Source organism: Petaurus breviceps, unplaced genomic scaffold, assembly GCF_028583685.1.
Source record: "Petaurus breviceps papuanus isolate PSGF00001 unplaced genomic scaffold, PetGlider_PUasm1.0 90633, whole genome shotgun sequence".
Taxonomy (NCBI): Eukaryota; Metazoa; Chordata; class Mammalia; order Diprotodontia; family Petauridae; genus Petaurus; species Petaurus breviceps.
This window is the reverse complement of record NW_027187293.1, coordinates 6,837,715-6,852,997: the sequence shown is the minus strand read 5'-3', so window position 1 is coordinate 6,852,997 and position 15,283 is coordinate 6,837,715. Positions and strand designations below refer to the sequence as shown.

At 33.1% G+C, this 15,283-nt stretch overlaps 1 long non-coding RNA gene across 2 annotated transcripts in view; it reads left to right on the top strand.

The window, feature by feature from the left end:
- Positions 1-10,805, top strand: part of LOC138143256 (uncharacterized) — a 127,895-nt gene extending 117,090 nt beyond the window's left edge. For both annotated transcript variants that reach the window (XR_011163649.1, XR_011163648.1), the window contains one exon: positions 7,286-10,805. This is a non-coding gene — a long non-coding RNA (uncharacterized lncRNA). The remainder of the gene's footprint in view (positions 1-7,285) is intronic.
- Positions 10,806-15,283: the final 4,478 nt, after the last annotated feature.

Here is a 15,283-nt window from a genome sequence, read left to right as displayed (position 1 = left end):
TTTTTTTCTGACTATTTATATCTGACTTTATTTGTGTGGAAAGTGTTTTGTAATTTTGCTCATATAGTTCCTAGGTTTGTCTTGGCAGGTAGACTCCCAAATATTTTATATTGTTCATAGTTACTTTAAATGGAATTTATCTCTTGCTGCTGGACTTTGTTAGTAATATCTAGAAATGCCAATGATTTATGTGGGCTTATTTTATAACCTGAAATTTTGAAAGATTTTTTATTATTTCAAGTAGTTTTTTACTTGATTCTCTAGGATTCTCTAAGTATACCATCATATCATCTTCAAATAGTGGCAGCTTTGTTTCTTCTTTGCCTCTTCTAATTCCTTCCATTTCTTTTTCATCTCTTATTGCTAAAGTTAGCATTTCTAGTACAATATAGAATAATAGTGGTCATAATGAACATTCTAGTTTCACCCCCAATTCTAATGGAAATGTTTCTAGCTTATCCCTATTACATATAATGCTTATTGGCAGTTTTTGGTAGATGCTACTTACCATTTTAAGGAAGATTCCATTGATTCCTATGCTCTCCAGTGTTTTTAATAGGAATGGGTGTTTTAATTTGTCAAAAGCTTTTTCTACATCTATTGAGATAATGATATGATTTCTGTTAATTTTGTTATTGATATGGTCAATTATACTGATAGTTTTCCTAATATTGAACTGGTCCTGCATTCCTGATATAAATTCCCCCTAATCATAGTGTATTAATCTTGTGATAAATTGCTTCAATATATTTGCTAATATTTTAAACAAAAAATTGCTAAAATTTTTCCATCTATATTTATTAGGGAAATTGTTCTATAATTTTCTTTCTCTGTTTTGGCTCTTACTGGTTTAGGTATCACCACCTTATTTGTATCATAAAAAGAATTAGGTAAGACTCCGTCTATTTTTCCAAATAGTTTATATAATATTGGAATTAATTGTTCTTTAAATGTTTGGTAGAATTCACTTTTAAGTTGATCTGGCCCTTGATATTTTTTTCTTTGGGTGTTCATTGATAGCTTGTGCAATTCCTTTTTCTGAAATGGGCTTATTTAAGTATTCTATTTACTTTTCTGTTAATCTTCGTAATTTATATTTTTGTACATATTCATCCATTTCACTGAGATGACCAGATTTATTGGTATGTAGTTGGTCAAATAGCTCTTAATTATTGTTTTAATTTCCTCTTCATTTGATACTGGAAGTTTTGGGTTTTTTTCTTTCTTTTTTTTAAAATTGAATTAACCAAAGTTTATCCATTTTATTGGAATTTTTTTTCATAAAACTAGCTCTTGGTTTTATTTATTAGTTCAATAGTTTTCTTAATTTCAGTTTTATTTGTATTTCCTTTTATTTTCAGAATTTCTAATTTGGTATTTAACTGGGGATTTTAATTTGTTCTTCTAGCTTTTTTAGTTGCATGTGCAATTCATTGATATGTTCTCTCTCTATCTTATTCAAGTAAGCATTAGAGTATAAAATTTCCCCTAAGAACTCTTTGGTTGCATCCCATAAGCTTTGGTACCTTGTCTCATTATTGCCATTCTCTTGTATGAAGTTATTGATTATTTCTATGATCCATTCCTTCTTTAAGATTAGATTAGTTTCTAATAAATTTTTAGTGTGTCTTTCCATAGTCCTTTATTACATGTAATTTTTATTACATCATGATTTGAAAAGGATGCATTTAATATTTGTGCCTTTCTGCATTTGATTGTGAGGTTTTTATGCCCTAATACATGGTTAATTTTTGTGTAGGTGCCATGTACAGATGAGGAAATGGTATATTCTTTTCTATCCCCATTAAGTTTTCTCCAGACATTTACCATATCCAGCTTTTCTAAAATTCTATTCACCTCCTAAACTTCTTTCTTGTTTATTTTGTGTTTAGATTTATCTAGTTAAGAGAGGGGAAGGTTGAGGTCCCCGACTAGCATAATTTTCTTGTCTATTTCTTTCTGTAATTCCCTTAACTTCTTTAAGAGTTTGGATGATATGCCACTTTGTGCATGTATTTTTAGTACTGATATAAGTAAATCTTTCTACGTCTCAATTGCCTTATCTATAAAATGAGGGATTCGGACTAAATTGCTTCCAGAGTTCCTTTTTGGTCTAAATCAATGTTCTTATGATCTGAACTCTCTACCATTACTCACAGGAAGATGAATAATTGATTTTTAGTAACTTATTCCCATGTGAAAATGAATGAATGATTGATTGAATGAAAATATTTCTCAAGTGCTTGCTATGTACCAGACTTTGGACTCAACATTGGGATTCAAATTCTTTAAGTTACCTATAATTGTTTCAGTGAACAAAAATTAGCTTTATCTCCATTCTTCCTCTTCTCCTTTATAAAGAAAAAGAAAAGCAAAACAAACAAACAAACAAAAAACCCAAACAAGTTCTTTCATTGGCCATGTCCAGATAATACATATCTTAACCTATGTCCTAGGGCTGTCACCTTTTTATTAGGAGGTGGGTAAAAGCTTAACTTTTTGTCCTTTCTAATGATGATTGGTCATTGTAGTTCTCAAGTCTTTCAGAGTTGCCTATTTTTATAGTTTTGTTATTATTGCATAAAGTATTCTAGTTTTGTTTGCTTCACTCTGTATCAGTTCATACAAGCTTCCAAGTTTTCGCTGACACCATCCTTTTCATTATTTCTTATGGCACAGTGGTATTCAATTACATTCATATAATTTGTTCGGTTATTCCCCACTTAATGCACACCCTCCCCCTGCCCTTATTTCCAGTTCTTTGCTACTATAAAAATAGCTGTTGATAATTTTATATGTGTGAATCCTTTCTTTTTTCTTTGCAAATAAAGGCTGAGTAGTGGTAACCCTGAATCAAAGAGTACACACAGTTTAGTTGCTTTTTGAACATTGATCTAAATAGTTTTCCAGAATTGCTATGGCAATTTACTTCTCTACCAATTATTTATTAATGTACCTGGTGTTTTTATACAGCCCCACCAATGTTTATTATTTTCCTTTATTGTTACCTTTGACAATCTAATGAGTGTGACGTAGAGTTTTAGAACTGCTTTTAACTTTGCATGTAATTTTCACTATTGGTTATTTGGGACTTTAAAAATATGACTATTGATAGCTTGGATTTCTTTGAAAATTGCTTGAACTTTTCCTAATTTGGTAATGATTCTTGCCGCTATAAATACAATATATATCTTATAAATTAGAACTTTATATATCTTATATACCTTATGAATGAGATATCTTATAAGTATATATCTTATAAATGAAGACTTTAACATAGAAGTTTGCTGCAAAAGGTTTTTTTTTCTTTTCCCCTTCTTCCCCTCTGATTTTAGCTGCATTGATTATGTTTATGTTGAAAACCTCAATTTTATGTAATCATAATTGTCCATTTTATCTCTGGCAATCTTCTGTTTCCTTGGTTTGATCCTGTATTTTTCCCATGTCTGTAGATCTGAAAGGGCATTTCTTCCTTACCCATCTAATTTGTTTGTGATGTTACTCTTTATCTTTAAGTCACATGTCCATTTGGAGCTTATAAAGTGTGAGATAGTCTTTATCTAGTTTCTGCCCAATTCCTTTCCTGTTTACCCTGCATTTTTTTTTTTTGTCAGATAGTGAGGTCTTACTTGGGTAAGGCTTTTCAAACATCAGGTGACTTTATTCATAGACTCTGAATGTTGTATACTCAAGGTGTTACAGTCATCACTGTCTCTATTTCCCAACAAATACCAAGTCAATTTGATGATTACTACTTGGTAATATAGTTTGAGATCTGGCACTATTCCCCCTTACTTCCCATTCCCCATATCCCCATTATTTCCCTTATGATTTTTTAATCTTTTATTATTCCCTATGAATTTTGTTAATTTTTTGGCTGCATAGAGTAATTATTTAGTGGTTTGATTAGCATGTTTTTGAACAACTAAATTAATTTTTTGTGACGTAATTTTTATTATATTGGCTCAGCACACCTTTAAAAATTTAATATTTTTCCAATTATTTAGATCTGTCTTTAATCCTATAAAGTGCTTTGTAGTCAAATGAATGTAGTTTTTGTGTATATCCTAGTAAACTCCTGAATATTTTATATAGTCCGTAATTATTTTAAATGAAATTTCTCCTTTTTTCTCTTCTTACAGGGTTTTGTTGATAATATTCAGAAATGCTGATGCTTTATATGGATATATTTTATAGCCTGCAACTTTACTAAAGTTATTTAGATTAAGTTTTTACTTGAATCTCTAGGGTTCTTTAAGTAAAACATGTTACCATCTGCAAAAAGCTGTGATTTGGATTCCCATTTACCTATGCTTATTTCATCAGTTTTCTTTTCTTGTCTTTGTTGCTATTACCAGGATTCTAGCATGATATATAATAGTAGCAGATAATAATGCACATTCTAGATTTACTTATTGGAACCTTATTGGAAAGGAATCTGGTCTATGCCTATTTCATGTAATGGCAACTTTTGGTTTTAAATGGATACTAATTATATTAAGGAAAGATCAATTTATTCAAACATATTAATAATACTTAAAAAAATCAGAATGGGTGTTGTCCCTTGTCAAAAGCTTTATTTTACCCAGTCCATTAATATAATAATGTGAGGTTCTTCCTTTTTATTAATATGACCTATTATATTTATATTTTTCCTTCTATTGAACCAGCCCTGCATTCCTGGTATAAATCTAATCTGGTTAGTTTATAATTTTCATAATATGTTGCTGTAGCCGCTTGGCTAACATTTTATTTAAATTTTTAAAATTGATATACATTAGGGATAGCCTATAATTTACTTCCCCATGTTTTGGTTTTCCCTTGTTTACATATCAAGACCATATTTGTATCATAGAAGGAACTCTGTAAATACTTTCTTTTCTTATTTTTCAAGTGGTTTATTACTAAAATAAATTATTCTTTAGGTGTCTTAGAATGATTTGTAAATGCATTTTGGTCCTAATTTTTTTTGGCAGCTCATATGTGGCTTTTTCAATTGCTTTTTTCCCCCTGAGATTTGGCTAACTTTTTCTTTTTTGTAATTCTGGGCATTTTGTATTTTTTCAAATATTTATTCATTTAAATTGACTGTTATTAAAATATAATTGAGCAAAACAATTTTAATCCTTTCCTTTAATCCTCATTTTTTATACTTAAAACAGGTTTTTGGCTTTCTTCTTTCCATAGCTAATGGTTTATTTTATAAAATTTTTAAAACTTTAAATTTTATTGATTAATTAAATTTTTTTTTCAATTTTTTTAGTCTTATATTTTCAAATATTCTGTTCTATTATTTAATCATGACTCTAAGGTTTCTTCCAGCTTAAGTCAATGATCCTCTTCACTCTTAGTTATGTGCATTTTCCCATCATTTTAGAAAGCACTTTATTATATTAAATAATTTATAATAATGGTTAATAATTAATCATTAATAAGTAATGCTTATGCTAAACTAATGCATAATATAAAATGAATGAAAATAAATTCTTTTAAATGGCTAATATGGGCTAGGCACTGAACTAAGTTTTGGTTGCACACTTTTTTTTTAAATGAGATAGACCTGCCCTATGTGAGAAATTGGTGATCAGGAAAAGTTTTTTTTTGTTTTTCCTGATAAAAAGGTGGGGGTAATATTGTATGGCAGATGAGTCATTGATGGGGAGGATGGTAAAAGGATTTCAGTAGATGGTTACACAGGATGTGAAGCGAAACTGTCTAGGGCTAGTTAGTGTATAGATAGGCTGAATGGACTAGTTTGTGCGGACTTAGGCATCAATTAATTGGGTTGGGATCTAGGGCAAAATATCTAAAGCTGAACAAATGACCTTCACTCCAGAAACTAAAGAACTAAGGATCAGAAAGACCCAATATGGAGGTTCAGGTCACAGATTTCGTGTGAAGGGTACTGGTTCAGGTGATGAGGAGGTCAAAGATGGCAGGTAGATTGGTAAACTTGTCTTATGAGATGTGAAGCTGAAGCAATAATAAGAAGCATTTTACTCTCAGAAAGTTTGCCTAAATTTTAAAGAGTTTTAAGAAAAAGTATACCACAATTAATGGTAGTACATAGATTTTCTATTTACTTAGTTTCAATACTTCAAGGATTAGAGCCGTGGTGGTTCCACTTTCTACTAATGCACATCTTAATCACGATTTGCTGTTGTGGTAAAATTGAATCATTAACTAGTGGGAAATCTTCTAGCATTTAACCTCATTATAAAAATCAATACATAGTATACACCACTTAAAATGCACATGCTAATAATACAAGAAGAATTGAAGCTATTGATATTTACTTGAGTATGGAACTTCAAAGAAAAAAAACCAAGTGAATTCATCATACCATAGAACTATGTCACATACTCATTAAGGCAATTGACCCATCTCCCAGAACTTTTTTTGGAAACCATGTCACTGTTGACTCATAAATTGACCCACTTGTTTTAAAAATATTTTTTGATTGATCTACTTGATTTATTAAGAGGAGATTTGTAGGTCTAACTACCTTTGAGATTTGGAGAAGAGAGTGGGTAGTGAGTGACTAGTGAATGTTTCTCAATTTGAGAAAGAAGTAGAGAAAAAAATCAAGACAAAATTTAGTCTTTGCAACTGGTGAGTGTAAGCCATACACGTTGAATCACATTCTGATTACACTCTAATCCTTGGAGGTAATTTAATGCAGTGGAGTGAAGATAGGGTGAACTCATTTTGACTAAAGTTGTGTGATGTTAAGCATGTCCCAGTTTCCTCTTTTTTTGGTAATCATTCTCATCTATGTCATGAGGAGCTTCTTTAGATTGACCATATACTTGACTACAAATTGGCACACAAGAGTAAAATGTCACTGTGAGATATATATACCTCATTGCCTTCAAGCAAATCTTCTCCATTTCAATGGATTCACCTTTCATTCTCTGAAGTTCTAGCCAGACTCAAGCTTAGTTTCTTGCCAAAGTTGGTAAATGCTTATTGAAAGATTCATAAGCTTTGATGAAATATTAACCTCAGTCAATTTCCTAGTTTGGTTGCCAAACCTCAGGTCAGGCCACTTTTCTTCATGATGAAACTTCTATATAGGATCAAATTGCAATTTGTATTTATGCAAAATTAGGCATTTTTTGTCTCCCTTGATTGAACAGAAGATCTTTGAAGGTGGGGACTATTTCATTTGGTCTTTGTATCCTCAGTTCATAGCATAATATTTACTTACTAAGGTGTCTGGAGTACTGCTTCCCTTGAAAGCAAAGGTCTGTGTTTTCAATACACTTTTTCTGTCTTATTCCAGTATATGGAAGCTTGCCATGGAATACAGTAGCTTCTGAAGAACTGAAAAATAGAATCAAGCTGAGGACAGTGGAGAGTCATAGGATGGGGACAAGCAAGTTGCAACATATAACTAATAAGTAAAGAAGAAGAAGAAGAAGTAGAAGAAGAAGAAGAAGATGAAGATGATGATGGAGGAGAAGAATAAGAATTAGAAGAGGAGCCCCAGAAGGAGAAGAGTTTCAGCAGCAGCAGCAGCAGCAGTAGTAGTAAAGGATGTCAGCAAGGAATTATATGGCAGGAAGAGAAGTCAGGCTGGTGACATTCTAAGAGTGAAGGATTACAGGTGGACAACCAACATGGATTACTAGTATCCTAGAATGTGTAGGAGAAAGCAAGGAAGGCCTCTAGTGTGTTGGATGGACCATCTGTGCTAAATTTTGGAATGACATGGACAAAAATAACATATAGTGGGCAGGAGTGGCTGATTATGTTCTGCATCACAGATCCATTTGAGTATTCATCATCTATTTAAAAAATGACCTTTTTACTCCCCTACATAATAAACTTGGTTTCTTCCTATCACCTCTAGGACAGGGTTAAAACTGCCCTGTTTTGTGTTTAAATCCCTTCACAATCTGATCCCAACCTGTGTTTCCAACTTTATTATGCAATATTCCCCTTCTTGCTATGGTAGAGCCAAACTGTCTTTCTCTTTGTTCCTCTTTTGAAGCACCCTTTTGTCTGTCTTCATCCCTTCATTATGGCTGTCCCTCATTCCTGAAGTGCATTCTGTCCTGAGCTCTGTCATAGAATCCCAATCTTCTTTTATGATGTAGGTCTTGTACACAAAGATGTTGGTAACACTTTCTCCTGCTGGTGCTCTGCTTCCCTAAGAACCTTGGATTTATTTTATATGTATCATCTATGTGCAAGTAATCTTCCCTTTTCAGAGTGCAATCCCCTTGAGAGTTATGATTGTTTCATTTTTTCCCTTTGCATCTTTGGTGCATACAACAGTGCTTGGTACCTAGTGGTGCTTAAATACTTTTGATTGATAATAACCAAAAGTTCTGTATTAATTTTAACATTTTTTGCCTTTGAGGTCATTGAGACAGTTATTCCATTTCACTGAGTAATAGAATTTGGAAGGGAAAAATGTAAAGGGACCTTTAATCATTTACTTTATAGATCAAAAGAGGAAGCAAACAAACAAACAAACAAACAAATGATTGACACCTGGAGAAGTTCTGTATCTCCCAAGGTCACACAAGTAATTGATAGAGCTTCATCCAGAACCAAGGGCTTCTAATTTCTTAATCTATGCTCTTCCTATTACTCCACATTTAACGGATTGAGTCCATATTTCTCTTTCTCCTTGTCATAGCTTTGCTTTCTATTATAACTGATTCTGTTTCTTTATAATCAAATTTTATTATGAACTTGACAAATATAGACATTTCATTATACAAATAAGATAAATAGGATTGTATGTGAAACTGAATTTATTATTCATTTTTTAAAAAAGTATATATTAAATTTAACCTGGCACTAACCAAACTGTCCTCTTTATATCTCCTTCTAAACTTCCTTCTGCGTTCATTTGTATTATAATTACATAATCCTAAAGGCATAATTAAACTGTCTTCTTGAATTTAATGTTGAGCTGATTTAGTGTCTGCTGTGAATAACTAACTTGAACTGGTTTAGCCCACCCAGTTCCTCCTTGTCCTTTATTATAAACAATCAATCCTCATTGTAATTGATTAGTATTTCATATCACATTGGATTTTGTGTGTTTCTGAATCATGAAAACTGGGGGGGGCATGCTAAACCAAAGGAAGTACTGTTTAGATATGAGCAATGATGTTGGCCTGGCCCTAAACCATCCTCTTAAATCTCTTGCTTATGATGAGTCTGTCATTTATATACCCTTCCTATGTTTGGGATAAGGATAATTATAGGCCGGGTGAACTCTAGAAATTAAGAGTGTTAATTAAAAATAAGAGCTCACTAAAGTTCAGAGCAAGATGTGCTGTCCAAAATATATGAAAGTAGTTAGCCAGACAAACAGCTAGCAAAAAGAATGGCCATAGGAAATGGAGTAGACTTTATAGCAAGAACACAAATACATAATTCATGTAATTGCTTATGTTGTGATAAAGGATAAAATGAGATCTATGTTACTACTAGTCTTAGTCATCTTGACTTTGTTTCTTTATCATCTCTACTTTGGGCCATTTATGAGTTACTAAAAAGCTTTCCATCTGACAATTAATACTACATTGAGCCTTTCAATAAAAGAGAAGTTCTGGAGCCTGAAAGTAATGGGCCCGCCATTAAAATTGACAAGCCCTTTTGAATTATGTACCGGTGTTTTCTTATCATTGAAGAGTCTTCCCTTGCAATTAACAGATTTTTGTTAGAACTGATCAATCCCATATTGAAAATGACAGGTCTTTTATTAAAATGTACTAGTTCCTAGCTAAAATTGACAGATTCTTTAGTAAGAATGCCCATTTGGTGGAAATGGTAGAACAAAAATGTATGCAGATATATCAGTCAAATGGCTCATTATTATCTCATTTCTGAGACTGAGAGCTGTTTAGACAGCAAGTCATAATATTTAAATGTAGGTGGAAAGTGAGTTTAAGAATGTATCCTGATTCTTTGTAAAGAATTAAGGCTAGGTCCTTCTCACACATATTTAAAGAACCTAGTGGAATGTCTTGATTTCTATCATTGCCCTAAATTTTTTTCTAGCCATCATCCTCTATATTAGATTGCATCCATCATTCCATTTAATTCCTTGATGTTTGAGGACTGAATATAACATTGCTTATTAAATGAATCTATGGAGTAATTATAAGAATCTCTGCCTCTGTACTTTGTTCCATTATTCTGTAGCATTTAAGTTATGAGGACGTCAAATAATACAGAAATCATGACTAAGTATTAAGTGCATGATTTAACATGGTAACTTTTAAAAGCCATGACCTTTTTGAATTAATAAAATTCTGAACTTATTAAAAATCCAATAAAATAAGCAATTCCATATACAAATTATAATAGAAAAATTGGATTAAATAGGATTTACATAAACTCCTGAATCAATGAGATTACAGATTCATTTGAGTATTGATGAATAGATCCCAGTATATCTTAGCTAACTATCTCTCAGATCCTCTACTCAATTATTCTTCCATGTCAACAAAAGAGCTTCCAAAAACCACAGAACACTGTATAAAAATATAAAAACAAGTCTTTCATATAGTGTAGGTAAAATTATGCTAACTTAAATAGTAAAGATCCAGAACCTGGTGAGTTTGGAAGTTTAATATGAGTCCTCTTCTCATCAAACCAGCATTACTTCCACTGTCAAAGTTTTGTTAAGTTACATCCTTGAAATTATCATGCTTTTCAAATTCAATGGTATATGAAGATTCTGTTGTCAAAGTGGGAACAATGCTGGTTTTCCTCCTAAAGTTGAAATGTTTTACTTGTTTCTGCCCAAGTCTAATGGCTTTGATATTCTAAATAAATTTACTGTTTAATAGTAAATATCCAGGAATACTGATGTTCTTAATACTACACTTGAACAACTTTGATTTTTTAAAACTCTGCTGCTACATAAGGATGTGATTCCTTTTAAAAAGATCCATTTGATGTGAATCTAAAAGAATTGAGGGAGTTTTGATCATATTAAAGACAAGAATGCATCTGTATCTTTATTAAAAGCCCACAAATAGTTTTCAAACTTAGAGTTGGAAAACTTTCAATAGCTTTAGCTTTTGCTGTTTAATAAACCCCATATTCTCTTTCATCTGTTGTACTTAGTATTGTCATAATATATTTCCTAATTATGTATGTATGGGTATATTTGCAGAAAATAAAATTACATCAGCAGCTTAGCATAGTGTATAGAGAACTGGCTTCAGTGTTAAGAAAATGAGTTCAAGTCCCATCTCTGACACATCCTTAATAATTGTGTAAGCCACTTAAACTCTCAGTCTCCCTGGGTACTCTATAAAATTCTAAGTTGAAGAGAAAAGGGACTGATATGCATTGCTAGAGGGATTTCACTTACTGGGAATTCTCTATACCAATGGAATCTATTCTCTCTGCATTCTTATTATGCATAAGGATTCACATATTCATATTGTGTCATTGTTTTACAATTTAAGCGATCTAAAATATCACTGATTGATACTCAATTGCCAATAATGTCACTGAAACAAATTAACTTCTGACTGACCACAGGATAAGATGCATTTCCATATAAATTATTGGAAAATGACAAATTTAGACCTGGAAAGGGCCTAGAAACCATCAAGTCTAACCCCTTTATTTTGCAGATGAAAAAACCGAGTCAGAGTGATCTTAAGTGACTTGACTAGGTTTCCAAAGCTAGTGAGTTTCTGAGGCAAGATTTGAATCCTCATTTTTTTTTTTTGTAGCGCAATTGGGGTTAAGTAACTTGCCCAAGGTTACACGGCTAGTTTTTTTTATGTGGATGTTAAGTGTCTGAGGCCGGAACTGAACTCAGGTCCTCCTGACTCCAGGGCCGGTGCTTTACTTACTGAGCCACCTAGCGGCCCCCCTAACCCTCATTTTTTGTATAGTCTCCTATTATATTATTACTGGATGTGTTTTATAAAAGTGGTTTTTAAAAATCATGAATGTCCCTCTCAAGCTTTTTGTTTGCATTTCCTTGAATGAAATGGTTCAGAACTACTCGACTTGACTACTTAACAAAAAACTGAAATGAAGAAAAAGGAGGTAAGGGCTCAAGAGAAGAGGTTGAAAGGTCCCTCTCCAATCTATTAGAACTGAACTCTAGGATTATAGGAACTTTTCTTATTGAGACCCACATCCAGTGAGAGGATATAAGCTTGTCTTCATGAATGAAATCTTAACATGTCAACAGTACAGCTTTGGATTGCCTATAGTAGCAACAACTCACATAGATCTGTCATGTGAATCCTGTGGTATATGACTACCTTATTCTTCTTAAATGGAGCCTTGTTACAACTGTTGATTCTGTGGACCTCAGAAAAATCTGTGTGATCTTACCACTTAGTGAATGGCTATGTCCACTCCAGCCAATTCCTGGGATACTTTGTTCTCCAACCAGCACAAAGCATGAGATTCTTAAGCACTCACATAAACCCCACTAATGTCTAATGGTCCACTGAGAGGCTATTAAAATTGTTCATGATGTTCTTACATCAAATTTTCCTCTGCTAATTGAAATGTTGACTATAAATTGCCCTTAGAGGTGAATTTTAAAAATTAATTAAAACATGAACAGCACCTTTTATTTTTCAGTTTCATATTTTAACATGATGTGTCATGGAGCTACAATAGTTAGTGGGTTTTCTGTATAAAAGAGAAGGCATTGTTATTCTGTACTTTCTTCAGCAGTTAGCCATTCACCCATAAAATAAGGGGCATTCACAATATGATTGAAATAATTGTCTTAGGCATTTTGGATTTCTTGATGAAAAGATATTTCAGGACTACCCTTCTTGGCTTACTACAAAGTACTCTCCAAGAATTCTGAATTCTACCCAAAATGATCTGCTTGCTATTCCTCATATACAACATCCTATCATGTATCATATCTCTATCCCTTACAAACTGTCTCCCATGCCTGGAATGTCCTCCTTCCTCACTTCTGTATCTTAGAGTCCCCATCTTCCTTCAATTGCCTTCTCCTATAGAAAATTTATCCTGATCTACTCACTTCCTAGTACCCTTCTCCAGAAACTTTTCTGCATATATTTTCTATTTAATTATTTTTTAAACTATTTTTAGCTATTTCTATTTAACTCCTACATACCTTTTCTTTTCCTCTAATAGAATCAAAGTTCATTGAGGGCAAAGACTGTTCTATTTTGTGCTTAGCATAGTTTTTGCACATAAGTGCTTAAGAAATGCTTGCTGAAGTGAATTCCATAAGCACTTTTGATGTTTTTTTCTCTCCTTATTTTCAAAATTATTCAACTAATTTATTCTTTTCCATTTTTCTATCACAGAAATTACTTCTGTAGATCTTCAGTTTCAACAGTCACATCTTTTAGTTTTTTTTTCACCATTGCTGCTCCTTATTAAATGGGTTAAGCGTGTTGTGAATTTACCCCTAAGAATCCAAAAGAACAAGCTCAGATGGAGAGTTAGTGATGACAAAACTATTCTTGTTAAAATTAACTATGCGAAGTACACAGAACTTAGTCCAACCATCTCTACTTTTCACCAAGATTACATGATCACTAAAAATAAAAATGACTTGTTTTCCTATGTTCATAAGGATTACTCCATTGAATGATACACGATTCATTTTGTATTCAACAATATTCATTTATGGTTTCTTCCATAGCATTAACATATTTAGATGACATTTATATAATAATAAAATCACTATTAGATTTGGGCAGTTGGCATAAAATTCAAACCAAATGATTGACTCAGTGTTTTACTCCTTAACTAGTTGCCATAGTCCTGTGTGGGCACTGTCATAGTCTATCCAGGGATGGGAAACCTGTAGCCTCGAGGCTGCAGGTTCCCCATTCCTGGACTCATCTTATTGTACCCCATTATCTTCAGGGATTGTCATTCTTGTACTACCCCTCCATCCTCTTAACGCTTTACCTTTCTAGGATGTTTTGGTGGAATACTGCATTTGTTGTCTCAACTCCAGTCTTTCTGCTGCTACTAATAACCATTTATGACCCCTGTTTCTTGTCTTCCATTATAACTTCACAGAGAATCTGAGGCACTTGGTTTTCCTTTCATTCGTATGTATTTTCTCCTTTTAACTGGATATGCAGCCCCTCTTGATATCTGTAATTGTCCTTGCCTGCTGCTTGACCAGCTCAGAATTGCTGTTAAAATAATCGTACGCTCAATGATAGTAATTGTGAGGCAGATTAGCCATCCACTTGGTGTTAACTTTCAAGTGTGACTTCTTATAGTTACTCTTAACTCCCTTTTGGTGAAATGACACTTTACAGATTGCCTGGGAGTCTATACCCAGGTTATAATATCATGCTACTTACTGTCTGAAGCACTGTGCTGTAGCTGAATATGGAAAGAGGTCCAATCAAACTGAAGCAGGTGATTGCTTCTGAGTTTAACTGACAATAATAGATAATCTCTGATCACATTTTTTTTTAAAGGAACAAAAGTGGTTTCTTTAAAATATGTATGTTGCTCAGTTTTGAAATTTTGGTGTAAATCTGAATTATTAAATCATTTGGATGTCAAAATGAATATAATACCTTTTCTGGAATAGTTGCTAAAAGAAATAGAGATAGCTGTGATTTTGTAATTTTTCAGAAAGTCATAGCAACACTCAATCCATATGAACTGATACTTCCACAATCTGATCTACTTCCTGCAATATTTTCCTAGTTCTGGGTCCTTTTGACTTCTCCTTAAGTATTCTCTGTTCCCTGTGAGACATAACTGGAACACCTTGATGGCACAAATACAAAATCTATATAGGATTTAGTACCTTCCCAGTCCATGAAGATGCTGATATTGCTTTGTGGGTATCAGTACAAGAACCCAGGCCAAGGATATGCTCTCCATACACCATTAAAAACGGACTGAAAACTAGGTCCTAATTAGTGCAAATGACAATGGATGAATCCAAGAAATTGTTTCAAAATTGGAATTCACAATACATATTTTACTAGACTGGACCCAGTTGTCATCTTTTACATAATTATAATTTTGAATAGTGTACACCTAAATACACATGACTCCTAGAGCGATTCATCATTTACACAGTTTGGATCTAGCTGTATCATAAGGATCTACCATGTTTCCCCGATAATAAGACCTATCCCGAAAATAAGCCCTCCCCTTACTGTGTAAGATTCCTCTAAAATAAGCCCTCCCCCAAAAATAAGCCCTATTGAGATTGCTACTGTAGTGAAGGTGATCCCCTGCACTACATGCTACATTACGGTACCCTCTGTATGCACCCCCCCCCCCCCCCCCCCCCCCCCCCCCC